Consider the following 14,095-nt stretch of genomic DNA (forward strand, 5'->3'; position numbering starts at 1 on the left):
TTTACACAATTGTATTAGTTTTGCCAAATATCAAAATGAATCCATCACAGGTATACATGTGCTCCCCATCCTGAACCCTCCTCCCTCCTCCCTCCCCTAGCCACAAGCATCCAGTATCATGCATTGAACCTGGACTGGCATCTCATTTCATACATGATATTTTACATGTTCCAATGCCATTCTCCCAAATCTTCCCACCCTCTCCCTCTCCCACAGAGTCCATAAGACTGTTCCATACATCAGTGTCTCTTTTGCTGTCTCGTACACAGGGTTATTGTTATCATCTTTCTAAATTCCATATATATGTGTTAGTATACTGTATTGGTGTTTTTCCTTCTGGCTTACTTCACTCTGTATAATAGGCTCCAGTTTCATCCACCTCATTAGAACTGATTCAAATGCATTCTTTTTAATGGCTGAGTAATACTCCATTGTGTATATGTACCACAGCTTTCTTATCCATTCATCTGCTGATGGACATCTAGGTTGCTTCCATGTCCTGGCTATTATAAACAGTGCTGCGATGAAAGAAAAAAAAAGAAATCTACTATTTCTAGTCTCCAACCAAACATCATTCAGCAAGAAAGAATGTTCTCTCAATTCAAAATGTCATGATCTTGTGGACAAACAGGTTGAAATCTTCTACAAAGCCAGAAAGATCTTAATTAGGGTTCACCTAAAAGCAAATTGTTGGGTCAAGCAGGTTGGGAGGATGGTAATACTGGGAGGGGCACTGGTACAGGTGCACAGCATAAGAGAAACCTGTCCTTTTCTTTTCACTGTCTGTCCACTTAGAGCACGGCAGTTCCCCCAGTCCTACAGCTGAGTGGCAAATGGCACTGGGCTCTTTGCAGTCTGACTTCAGCAGTGATTATCTGACCAGCAGAACCCGTGTTGCAAAGAGAAGGGAGCCTCTGAGTGACTGGGCTGTGGGGCTATCCCCCCAGCAGAACCCCGTGAGTTCTGCAGGGGAGATGCTGTGGTACCCTTCTTCTGTCAAGAGGAGCTGGGACAACAGACAGAACTGAGACGTACAGCCACTGGGGAGTCTCAAAAATCACAAGGAGGAACGATGGGGGCAAAAAAATCAACTAAATTATCTTTGGTCTAGGAGTAGGAACCTTAAGAGGTAGAAATTTATATATTACTATAACTTCCCTCATTTTAGTAATAGATGTGCAAAACCTAGACTTTTTTATTACACACCTCTTAGGGAATCAAATGCTCAGGTGTTGGCTATGGGGACCCACATCAAAGACGGAGAAGAGGACACTAGATTTTGTGCTCCACTTAGCATCACTTGTTCCCCCTCTCCCCGTTTTGAGGTAAAGTGTCCAGCCTGCTTTCTGGAACCATGGTGTCATAAGAAGTTTTATATATTCCAGACTTAGAAAACAATAATACAGCAAACCACTCTTGTCTCCCTCAACAGATATAACTGAGGAAGATGGTTCGGAAGATGGTTTAGAATATGATAACGTCAGGTGATGGGAGTCCTGTAAAGTGATGGGTGACCCGGTCTGCACCCACCTCTATGTTACTCAGACACCTCTCCAGGGTTTGTCCATGGGGGAAGATAGGATATGAGATCAGAGCTAAAGGAATGTGCTCCTGAAGACAAAGAAACAGCCATTCCCTTAACTCTATAAATAAGTGTTTTAAAAATAATTAAATCTAGCATTTGAGTTCTAAAATATTCTGACTGAAGTCATAGCTTTGCAAAGAAATCAAAGCAGGAAGGATTTGAAATGAACTTTAAGAAAGAGAATTCTCCTACATAGTAGTAAAAAGAGAGAGAATAAGCTTAGGTTAACAGAAAGTAAAGCCCTTTATCTCTCTTACTGTAAGACCCTCACTTACGGGAATATCTAGTTAGTAAATATTCTTTTACGATAACTGGCACTTAAACCCCCAAATAATGTAGTGGTAAACAGCAGAAGACAAAGAAAAACTTGGAGTCTAGAATCAGTCTTTCCATTTGAAGTCTCCACAGTGAGACTGTGAGATATTAAGGACATAAGAAAGAAAAATATGTAAAATCATTTAACGTTTTTTAAAATAATTATGCCTTTTCAAACAGAAGAAAGCTGAGGCCTTGATACTGAGAAAAGTAAATGTGAGGTCATTCCTTTTCAGTAGAAATCCTCCCTGTATCCATCACCAAACAGGACTGCTTGAAAATTTAATTGAATGTTTTCTATGTCTAGGGAGCTGTGAATAATGGCAACAAGGACAGTAAATAATAATTCAAGGTCCTTTGGAAATCTTAACTTTCAAGCAAACAATAACATTCACAACACTGTCAAGTTGAAATTGATGAGTCTAAATTGTGCAGTACTTTGAGGAAGCTAAGCTAACATCATCCTGGCACTGCATGTTGGGGAGAGGCCTTTGCACAAGAGGAGAAGAGGCTCATTCTTCACATTTTTTCTCTCTTTTTATTGCTGTAAGGCAAAAGAGAACTATTACTGCCATGGTCTCATCCATAATAGAGAGAAAGGCAAACAGACAGGAGAGCTGCATCCCCTGAGTCCCTGCTGGCCCCCCATCCTAAGGGCCCGGCCCCGGGCCATCTCCACAATAGGACTTCCGTCTTGCCCCATCTCACAGCACAGACTCCACATTGAATCCAGAGAAGTTTCTAATTATGTAATGCAATGAAAACAACACAAGTCTAGGAGTCTGGAGGTCTGTGATCTAATCCACATCCCCTACTAATAGCTGTGTGGCCGTGGATGGTGACCAGTTTCCTCATCTGTCAAATGAAGAGGGTGGACTAGATCAAGGATAGGAAACTTATTTTGCAAAGAGTCAAAATAATAAATATTTGGGGCTTAGAAGACTATGCGGTCCTTGTCCAACTACTCGACTGTGCCGTTGCAGCATCAAAGCAGCCACAGATACACATGATCAAAGAAGTGTAGCTATAACACTTTATTCACAGAATAAGTAGCAGGTGAAATTTGGCCCGAGGGCTGTAGAATAGTAGCTTGCCAATGCCTGTACAAGGTAATTTCTTAAAGCCCTTCCAGCTCTGAAATCGCATGAACCTTTGATTCTAAAAATGAGGTAGGCAGTTAGTCCTACCTGTCACAGATGGGCTTGCGATACCCAGGAAGAACCTGCAGATAGCTCCAGAAGACTGGAGAGTGACTTGGTGGACTCTGAGCCTAAAAATCCACCTACATCGGCAGTACAACAAGGCAAAGAAAATAAATAGATATTCAAAGGATTGAAAAGCAGGTAATAAAACTGCCATTATTTGTGAAAGATATGATTGTGTGTATTCAAGGGGAGAGAGAAATTATCAGAGTATGTAACACATAATCTGGTCAGTTACCTATCCATCCCCCATCCATTCCATTTCTCCCCTGTCTTGTACTGTATTGAAGGGAACAAAATTTTGCAATTTGTTTTGGCCTGTGGCTTCTATTTACACTCATTCAGACAATGGAAGAGCCTGGCTGAATAATAGTGGGGATGGGAGTGGATCCAGGGTGTTTTTCTCTCTCTGCTCCCTGTGGCATCTCAGGAAACTACTGATTTCTTTCTAGCTCCTGCCGCATGTGCTGTCTCTGCTCCATTTAGGCTGAGTGATGCTGGTCTCTGGGCTTCAGTAATGCTGCCTTCTTTTTTTATTCCTGCAGTCTAGAGGTAGAAACAGCTCACTGGTTTTTATAATTTGAGTTGCCCCATTACCTCTCCTCTTTCAATTTTCAATTCCTCTATCACCTGTTACAAATCTCTTATATTAAGTTCTCTTTATATAAACTACTTAGAATAATTCCTATTTTCCTGAGTGGAAAATAAGCTGCTATGTAATACAAAATTAATATACAAAAATTAGTATTGCTTCTCTGTAACAGAAACAAACAATTAGAAAGTGGGGCTTAAAGAAGATAACTATTTGCAATAGTGTTAAAAATATAAAATACCTAGGAATATTAATGAAAGATATACAAGTCTTCTTCATATAAAACTATAAAACACTATTAAGAGAAATTGGGAAAAAATCTAAATAAGGAGGGAATTATTTTTTACATAGAACATATAAGCAGTAATACAAAGGAAGTATTAATATTAGGGTATAATAATTTTAAAGCTTAGAACCATAAAAATACATAAGACCATAAGACAGGCAAAAAGCAAACTATAAGTAGGAAGACATATATATAATTTTTGTAATAAGGAATATTATATCTTTATATAATAAGGAAAAGGCAGACAATGCACAATGCTGTAGGAAATGAACAAGATGAAAAATTCAAGAAGTAATAGTAAAAATATCATAAAATATTTTAAAAGCAAATAGGCTCCTAGACTGCTAAAGCTTAAGGAAAACAGACTGCAGTATTCTCAGAGGAAAATTAATATCCAAACAAAATTTTTAACATATATATAGAAATTATGCTGAGTGGAGTCCCATTATTAGTAGGTAAAAATATGCAGATTAGAAAACTTTCAGGAAGGAATGTTTTTGATTAATCATCAAAGAGAAAGAGAATTACAGAAATATTATTTGAAAAAAAAAAAAAAGGAAAAAATGGACCAGAAACTAGAATATGAAAGTTATCCAAAAAGCCAATGAATGTATACAGTGAGTGACCTCATTACTGATGAAAGAAATCCAAATGAAATAACACTACTTTTAGTATGGCTAAAATTTAAAAGATTAGCAGTACCTAAGATTGGCAACTCTATTTCACAAACTGCTACATAAATCAGGGAGTGATTTCAGGGCAAACATAATTTCAGGGCAAGCGTAAATCAGGGCAAGTTTAGAAAATACTTCCATTATTTCCTGAAGTTGAATGTACATAAGCCACATTTCCCAGCAATTCTGCTACTGGATATATTCTATGAATTCTAACAATAGAAAACATACATGTGTGCCTCAATAGATATCAGGCCAAAGGCAAGTGAAGTCGCTCAGTCATGTCCTACTCCTTGTGACCCCATGGACTGCAGCCCACCAGGCTCCTCCATCCATGGGGTTTTCCAGGGAAGAGTACTGGAGTGGGTTGTCATTTCCTTCTTTTGGTCAACCACCACGCCCAGGCAGAAGGAGCCCAGGAATGGATGCCCTCCCCTCTGTCCCCTCGCCCTCTCACCTGCTTCTTGTCAGCAGGTGGCCCATTTGGAGAAATCTGTGCTGGTCAGGCTCCCAGCACAGACACGGGCCGAGAGGGCTGAAAGCTGGACCTGGGGGCAAATGGAGCGTGTCCAGATGGCTCTGTACAGAAACAGCACAAGATCCCTGCAGCTGCCTGCCTCACAGGCCTCAGGTCAGGAAGGCTCCCCACTTCCCCACTACTAGTATTAGTGCTGCTTTCATTTTGCACACAATTTGCACACAGTCTCTTTAGCAAACTCTCTTAAATTCTCATTTTGATTATGTTACTAGTTTCCTGCCAGAAACCTGACTCATACAAAGCCAGACCCAAACATTTACAAAATACATTGATATAAAAAGAGGAGACAAAACTGAATTACTACTGGAGGGAATGCACACACATAGGTTGTAAAATTATAGAGAAAAGGAAGGAATAAATTGGCAGGAACGTCAAGAGCATGGAAACCTGTGGTCAGGGAGGAAGAACACACAAGGGCATCCTGGGGTGCTGGCCATGTCCTATTTGTTTACCTGGCTGACGAGTAAGTACTCTTTGCTTTATAAAAATTTATTAAGCTGTTCGTTTACACTTTATATATTGCTGCAGTGTCCTTGCCATTGTTCAAAATTAAAACAGCTCAGAGGAAAACAAAACAAGGGGAAATTTTTATTTGATTGCTGCAGTCCATTAGATGAACTTCTGCTTGAAGAACATGGATGTCAGGTTCATAATTTAATCAACCTCACAGTTTGGAGAGAAAAGCAGAAATCCAGACTGTTGAAAACTGTCCCTCTAATTATACTGAGATTAAACCAGGAATATCAGTTTACAAGCCTGCAGATGATCTTGTTGGCCCAGAGGAGAATAGATGAAAGGCAAGAACACAGAGAAAGAGATGCAAAGCTTGAGCAGGAGGAGACTGTGACAGGGCAAGGGGGTCTAGAAGATTTCAGAAACACGCAAAGCCAAATTCGGTATTGCAAAGGCATGTGGGTGGAGAAGGGTGCACAGCAAATGTATGTTTACATCTGGCCTGGAGTTACTAACATGGAAATAATTTCACTTGGCATTTTCTTTCAGTTATTATCTTCTGGATAACCCTCATGATAGGTGAATAATTGACAGGTAGGTAGAAAATTCAAAACATGTGCTTGTCCAGGACTATAAATGAAATTTCTAAACAAAGGAAAGCTATCAGAGTACAGTCTATTTTAAGTGTGTTTTCTACAGGTAAGCTCATTCCTTGCCCAAATTAAAAGTAAAATGCAATATATTTGGAAAATAAATATAGGTCACAGGATGAATACAGGCTATTTCAGTGCAGTCACATTAATGTCTTAAGTCATGGTGTAATACACCGTGCAAAAGAACTGCAGGCTCTAATCTAGTACCATTAGCAGCACGTATTCAAATCATGTGGAGAGATTACATAAATGACCTACTAGTGTTGTAAGTCGGAGAAGACAATGGCACCCCACTCCAGGACTCTTGCCTGGAAAATCCCATGGATGCAGGAGCATGGTAGGCTGCAGTCCATAGGGTCGCTAAGAGTCGGACATGACTGAGCGACTTCACTTTCACTTTTCACTTTCATGCATTGGAGGAGGAAATGGCAACCCACTCCAGTGTTCTTGCCTAGAGAATCCCAGAGACAGGGGAGCCTGGTGGGCTGCCATCTATGGGGTAGCACAGAGTCGGACATGACTGAAGCAACTTAGCAGCAGCAGCAGCAGCAGTGTAGTAAATGAAGTTCCAAATGCTACTGTGCATAACTTAATGAACCAAGAGACAAACACCATCTCTCAGAGAGTCTCAAAAATGGTCCATTGACCTAAAAATAATTCACTATAAAAGTTTAAAAGTAAGGAAACATGATCAGGATTATTCAAGTTTCTCTGTTGTGGAGACTATAATACAGAACATGTTTCACTCAGTAGAGGAAGGCTTAATTCACAGCTGAGTTGGGCGCTATCCTTCAATATTCCTCAGTGGGTTTAGTTACGGTGGTTTGAGTCCTGTGGCCATAGCACCAAATTGGACTACAGTCTGCTCTAAAAGGAACATCTCTAGGTTTTTTTCATTAATCCAGGATATTGTAGGAAGTAGAATATTCTACAAGTGAATATTTTATCATATTCCTTTGATCCTTCCAAGAGAATTAAATTGCATTCAGGATTTTTAAATGCTGTATAGCAATCCAAACTCCACCTGAAATCCTGGATTTTTTCACTGCCATTTGTCTGTTTAGATTTTTCTAAATGTTAAATTTTATTTGTTTTTTTTTTCTAATTTTATTTTATTTTTAAACTTTACATAATTGTATTAGTTTTGCCAAATACTGAAATGAATAGATAATATTTGTACATGCATGGTATAAAACTGAAATGCACAAGGTGTTCCATGTAAAATATCTCTCCCATGTCTCTTCCTAAGCAATTGGTTCCCAGTTCATGAACTGTCCATGTAATGGAGAAGCCATCTCAGAAATCCAGACCTCAGCCACCCCCTCCCCACTCTGAGATAATAATATTGGAGGGCTCCACTTGCCTCTCCATAAAGACCCTTACAAATAAACTTACCCAGAGAGGCCCTCAAGGTCCCTGGGAATGTTGGGAGATGCACAATTTCATGACAATAACAAAGTCTAGAATAAACTGGGCAACTCAGTGTGGTCACTGGGTCACCGCGGTCACCATGGCCTGGATTATGCCGTATCACACAGAGGTCAGGATCTCTCTCAGTCCTTGAACCCAACTTAGCAGCGTTTTTCCATCAGCAAAGGAGCTTGCTGCATTCATCCCTGTGTTGTCCCATTAACAAGAATTACTCTCCCCTCCAATGTTCACTGAGGACCTGTTGTATACAGTCCACAAGGTTCCGAAAGATCAGTGTTTGCTAATGTGGTTGCTCTGGGCATATATATCCATGTGTGAATTTTTACCTACTTCCTGTGGTACAAATTCACAATTTTGCGATGTAACATGAAGTCTATCTTTTACACCATTTTAATATATCTTTTGGTATGATTGACCTTACCGTACTTCAACAAGAAAGCGAAGGGTGACATATTGAAATTGGCTGAAATTTTACTGATTATTTCATGTTCATCAATCATTGTTAAAGAATGGCCTCCAAAGGACTTCCCTGGTGGGCCAGTGGTTCAGAATCTGTATTTCCACTGCAGGAGGCATGGGTTCCATCCCTGGTTGGGGAACTAAGATCCCGCATGCCACACAGCATGGCCAAAAACTAAATAAAATGAATTTAAGTAAGCATCTTTGAAAAAAAGAGTAACTCCCAAAACTTAGAATGCAAAGATAACCTGGAGATCTCAAAGGATATGCACTAGAGAGAAGTAATGATTTCTTCTGGTCTAGGAAAGGAGGCTTGCAGATGTATTTTGCATTCTTCTTACCCATCTGCATTTTTCCCTGAATAAATGTGTAATGCTTCTGTAATATGAAGAAATTTTTGAGCTTTCAAACTATATAAGAAGCTACTGTTCCCCTTTACAGGTAGCAAAATTGAAGCAGTGATGGCCTAAGTGACTTTGCATTGTACCTCAGAGATTCAGTAGGAAGGTGGAATTTCAGATGGGGTCTTCCGGGTTGTAGTTTATTTTTTAGCCCAATGACTCTGCTGTCGTCTTTCATAAGAGCGCTGTATCTTGAAAGCATCTCTCCAAGACACCTCTGAGGTTAATGCCTTAGAAAAACCAATCAAACATAATGACTTTGATAGAGACCATTTCACATTACTTTTATCAATCTATTTCTCTTGGTTCACGCTCTCAGAAATGTCTAACTTTCCCCAGTGACACTGTTCACACCGATTCTAGTTTTTAACAACATAGGCAAGGAGTTAAGCTGATCGTCTATGAGGTGAAACGAAAAGGACAGTAGAATTCAGTTCTCAGGGATGGATAGAGAATATGCGATACTTCTCTATATTAGGGACCGGCAGGACTGCATACCCAACAACCACCGGGCAGCTAATGCCAGCAGCTGATGAGACACTCCTCTACCCCCAACACCCCACCCCACCCCAACTCAGCCCCGTACCATTGTTTGTAGCTCTCAAGGTCATTATAAGGGGCTCCAGAGCCCCAAAATGTGAATTTTGTGGTGAAGAAAAATAAGAAATATGAAATTTCTAGAGGACAGAGGATTCTGGTGATATATACTTCATCTAATCCCCTCACAGAGGACATTAAAAAGGACAAACCTTTGAATTCATTAATAGGTAGTGGGTTTTGTTTCTTAAGGATTTGTGTCTCCATGGAGAAGTAAAATGCTCCCCAGGTGGCACAGTGGTAAAGAATCTGCCTGCCAATGCAGGAAATGCAAGAGACACAGGTTTGATCCTTGGGTCTGGAAGATATCCTGGAAAAGGAAATGCCAAACCAATCCAGTATTCTTGCCTGAAAAATTCCATGGACAGAGGACCATGGGGTCACAAAGAGTTGGACACAACTGAGCAACTGAGCACAGCACAGAAGTAAAGCCATTAGTCTGGTTTACCTAATAATTCTTCCAGAAGAAAGGATTTGGAATAGGACTGGGTCCCCCTCAAGGAGACTGTAGGGAAAGCTTCTGAAAGCGATTTACAGCTTCTCTGTCACCCCCTCTTAGAGTTCCCATTGCCCCTCAGGCGCAGTCCACCTTCTCCAGATCATAGGGCCCATGAGATATTTCTACTTCATGTGGCAACTGGACTGCCCCTGAACCAGAGAGCTGGAGTTAAATGGGTTGAATTAGGCTGGGCATGTGCAACCTCCCACCTGCCAGGCTACCTGGATCCAGGGATTAGGTCTTACGGGGCGAGGCAGCAGGCCAGTTCAGATGTGCTCAGTTAGACACGGTCATCAGGTTCCACTCTCTAAGAAGGAGTTTCAAGTTCAACATGTAGCCAGGTCCAAGAACATCCTACAGAGCTAAGAAACAGGAGCAGGAGGGAGAGAGCTAAGAGTGGGATAGAGCTAATAAACAGGACAGGGAGAGAATGGAGCAGAGCTGGTGAGAAATGAGTGTGTAAAGTGTATGTGCAACTTTGAATCAGGGAGTCCACTGCTTGTCTTTACTTTAGCAGTGAATGGAATACTCAGGGCTGTACCTGACGGGCTTAAAACAGGTGCCATTATTTGTAAGAATATCCTCTACATCCCTATCTCAAAACCCAGTAGGAATTGTCAGATCCATGTTGAATGCAAAACTAAAGTGCAATTCACTCCCAGAATTCTACATTATCTCCCTTTTGCATGTGTATCAGTCACATTCTTGGTTGACACTGGCTGCTAAGCAAAAAAGGATGTGATAATTCACAGAAGTGTTGGTTGGGAGACCTGGGGACCCAAGGAGGAGCTTGGGTATAATGTCTAAAACCATGGTGCAGTTGGCCTGTTAAAGAGCAACCCCACTGCTATGGGCCAACTAGGACCTGCTGCTGTGGCCACTGCCACCACTGCACTAGCCAGGGGGAGTCTACACCTGGCCTGTGAGTCCACACTGCTCTCTCTGGATCAGTGGCTCACACAGGCATATCCGGCAGCTGTATGCCAGGACACATGCTACAATTTACCTGCAGAAAGGGCTACAGACTTGAAGTTTGACTCTACACTAAGGATGTGGGACACAAAAAAATAGAAACCTCTCCAAATACAGAATGACAGTCAAAAGAAATGGGCAATTTTGACAGGGGTGCCAAAGTAACTCAGTGGGGAAAAATAGTCTTTTCAGCAAATGATGCTGAACAAATAACATCCACATACAGAAGAATGAAGTTGGAATCATTCTTTACCCCACAGGCAAACATTTACCCCAAATGGAGAGTAGGTCTAAATGTAAGAGCTAAAACCACAAAACTCTTTGGAGGAGAAATAGGAGCAAATCTTTGTGAATGTGGGTTAAGCAAAGCCTTCTTAGATATGGCATCAAAAACATAAGTACCAAAACAAAATGATAAATAGGATTTCATCAAATTAAAAATTTTGTCCTTCAAATCATACCATCAAGAAAGTGAAAATTAAAAGATCCTCAACATTACTCATTATTGGATAAATGCAAATCAAAACTACAGTGAGGTGCCTGCCACTGCACACGAGTCAGAATGGTCATCATTTAAAGCTCTACAAATAATAAACACAGAAGAGGATGTGGAGAAAAGGGAACCCTCCTTCTATAGGAGGAAATGTAAAGTGGTGCAGCCACTAGGGAAAACAATATGGAAGTTCCTCAGAAAACTAAAAATAGACCCACTGTAAGATCCAGTAATGCCACTCCTGGGCATATATCCAGACAAAATATAATTCAACAAGATACATGTACAGCTGCACTATTCACCATAGCCAAAACAAGGAAAAAACCTAAATGTCCATCAACAGATGAATAGATAAATAAGATGTGGTATATATGTGTATTATATATACATATAATGGAATACTACTCAGCCATAATAAAAAAAAGAATGAAAAAATGCCATTTGAAGCAATGCAGATGAACCTAGAGATTATCATACTAAGTGAAGTAAGCCAGAGAAATACCATATCGTATCACTTATATATGGAATCTAAGTTCAGCTCAGTTGCTCAGTCATGTCCGACTCTTTGTGACACCATGGACTGCAGCATACCAGGCTTCCCTGTCCATTACCAACTCCCAGAGTTTGCTCAAATTCATGCCCACCAAGTCGGTGATGCCATCCAAACATCTTATCCTCTGTCTTCCCCTTCTCCTCCTGCCTTCAATCATTCCCACCATCAGAATCTTTTCCAGTGAGTCAATTCTTTGCATCAGGTGGCCAAAGTATTGGAGCTTCAACTTCAGCTTCAGTCCTTCCAATGAATATTCAGGACTGATTTCTTTTAGGAGTGACTGGTTGGATCTCCTTGCAGTCCAAGGGACTCTCAAGAGTCTTTTCCAATATCACAGTTCAAAAGCATCATTTCTTCTGCACCCCGCTTGCTTTATGGTCCAACTCTCACATCCATACATAACTATTGGAAAAACCATAGCTTTGACCAAATGGACCTTTGTCGGCAAAGTAATTTCTCTGCTTTTTAATATGCTGTCTAGGTTGGTCGTAGCTTTTCTTCCAAGGAGCAAGTGTCTTTTAATTTCATGGCTGCAGTCACCATATGCAGTGATTTTGGAGCCCAAAATTCCACCAGATATATGGAATCTAAAACACAACACAAACAAACATATCTGTGAGCAGAAACAGACACACAGACATAGAAAACAGATTTGTGGTTGCCAAGGGGAAGAAGGGGTCAGGGAGGGAGAGAGTGGCAGTTTTGGATTAGCAGATGCCAACTATGATGTATAGAATGGATAAACAACAAGGTCCCAGTACTCTTGCCTGGAGAATCCCACGGATAGAGGAGCCTGGTGGGCTGCAGTCCATGGGGTCGATGGAGTCGGACACGACTGAATGACTTCACTTTCACTTTTCACTTTCATGCATTGGAGAAGGAAATGGCAACCCACTCCAGTGTTCTTGCCTGGAGAATTCCAGGGATGGGGGAGCCTAGTGGGCCACCATCTTTGGGGTCACACAGAGTCGGACACGACTGAAGTGACTTAGCAGTAGCAGCATACTGTATAACATGGGGAAGTATAATATATTCAATATTCTATGATAAATCATAATCAAAAAGAACATGAAAAATACTATATATATATATATATATGTATAATTGAATTACTTTGCTATATAGCAGAAATGAACACAAAATTGTAAATCAACTATACTTGGACAAAATAAATTTTTTAGAGAAAGAAAGTGAAGATGACACACAGAAAAAGGAAAAACTGCAAATCAAATATACATCTTTATCCCTTCCTCTTTGCCTGGCTAGTGAGGGAAACATTCCCCCTAGAGTTACAAGAATGCCAGAACACGTGACACCTGACACAGAGCAGGTGAGATCAGCAGCAGCTGATGAGCCACAAACACTCAACCCAGGGAGGGCACCCACCCTGCAGGGCCACACTGGGTTGCATGGGCAGCGGATGGAACCACCATGAGCTGTGGAGTCTAACTTTGTGTCATCAAGAGGATGGATGCCTTCTGGCTTCCTGGAAAGCATGTGATTGGTTTATCTGAATTATTCCATGAGTTGGCAGGAAATTGAAACCCACTACTCAAGAATAAGCAGGAACTACATTTGGTCCTTTTGACAAGGAGAGTTGTTTGGCCCAGGGTTCTCACATATGGAGTAGAGTGGGGAGCCAGGGTACTCAGACCCCTCTAGTTTTTCCAGGTATCAAGACAGAGCATGATATTGAACTTTAACTTTACATTTTACACCTTCAGAAGATATCAAGTCTTAAGGAACTTGTATCTAGTATATATAAAGAACAGTAAAAACTACAAATAACCCAGTTCTAAAATGGGTAAAGGATTCCAATAGACATTTCTCCAAAGAAGACATTTCACGTGGCCAATAAGCACAGGAAAAGATGGTCAACATTACTAGCCATTAGGAAAATGCAGTGAGTTACCAGTTCACACCATTAGACTGACTATGATATTAAAAATCAGACAAAAACAGTTGGCAGGGAAATAAAGAAACTAAAGATCATACTTTGTTGGGGAAATGCAAAATGATATAGCTGCTTTGGAAAACAGTTTGGCAGTGTCTCAAAATGTTAAACATAGAATTACCATGTGAAACAGCAATTTCACTCCTAAGTATATATTAGACAGAAATGAAAACATATGTTCACACAAAAATTTGTACATGAAAGTTCACAGTAGCATTACTGTTTAGTTTTGTTGAAGCATCAGATAAGATCAGATCAGTCGCTCAGTCATGTCCGACTCTTTGCGACCCCATGAATCGCAGCACGCCAGGCCTCTCTGTCCATCACCAACTCCCGGAGTTCACTCAGACTCATGTCCATCGAGTCAGTGATGCCATCCAGCCATCTCATCCTCTGTCATTCCCTTCTCCTCTTGCCCCCAATCCCTCCCAGCATCAG

Source organism: Bison bison, unplaced genomic scaffold (genome assembly GCF_000754665.1).
Source record: "Bison bison bison isolate TAMUID 2011002044 unplaced genomic scaffold, Bison_UMD1.0 scf7180017864270, whole genome shotgun sequence".
Classification (NCBI taxonomy): domain Eukaryota; kingdom Metazoa; phylum Chordata; class Mammalia; order Artiodactyla; family Bovidae; genus Bison; species Bison bison.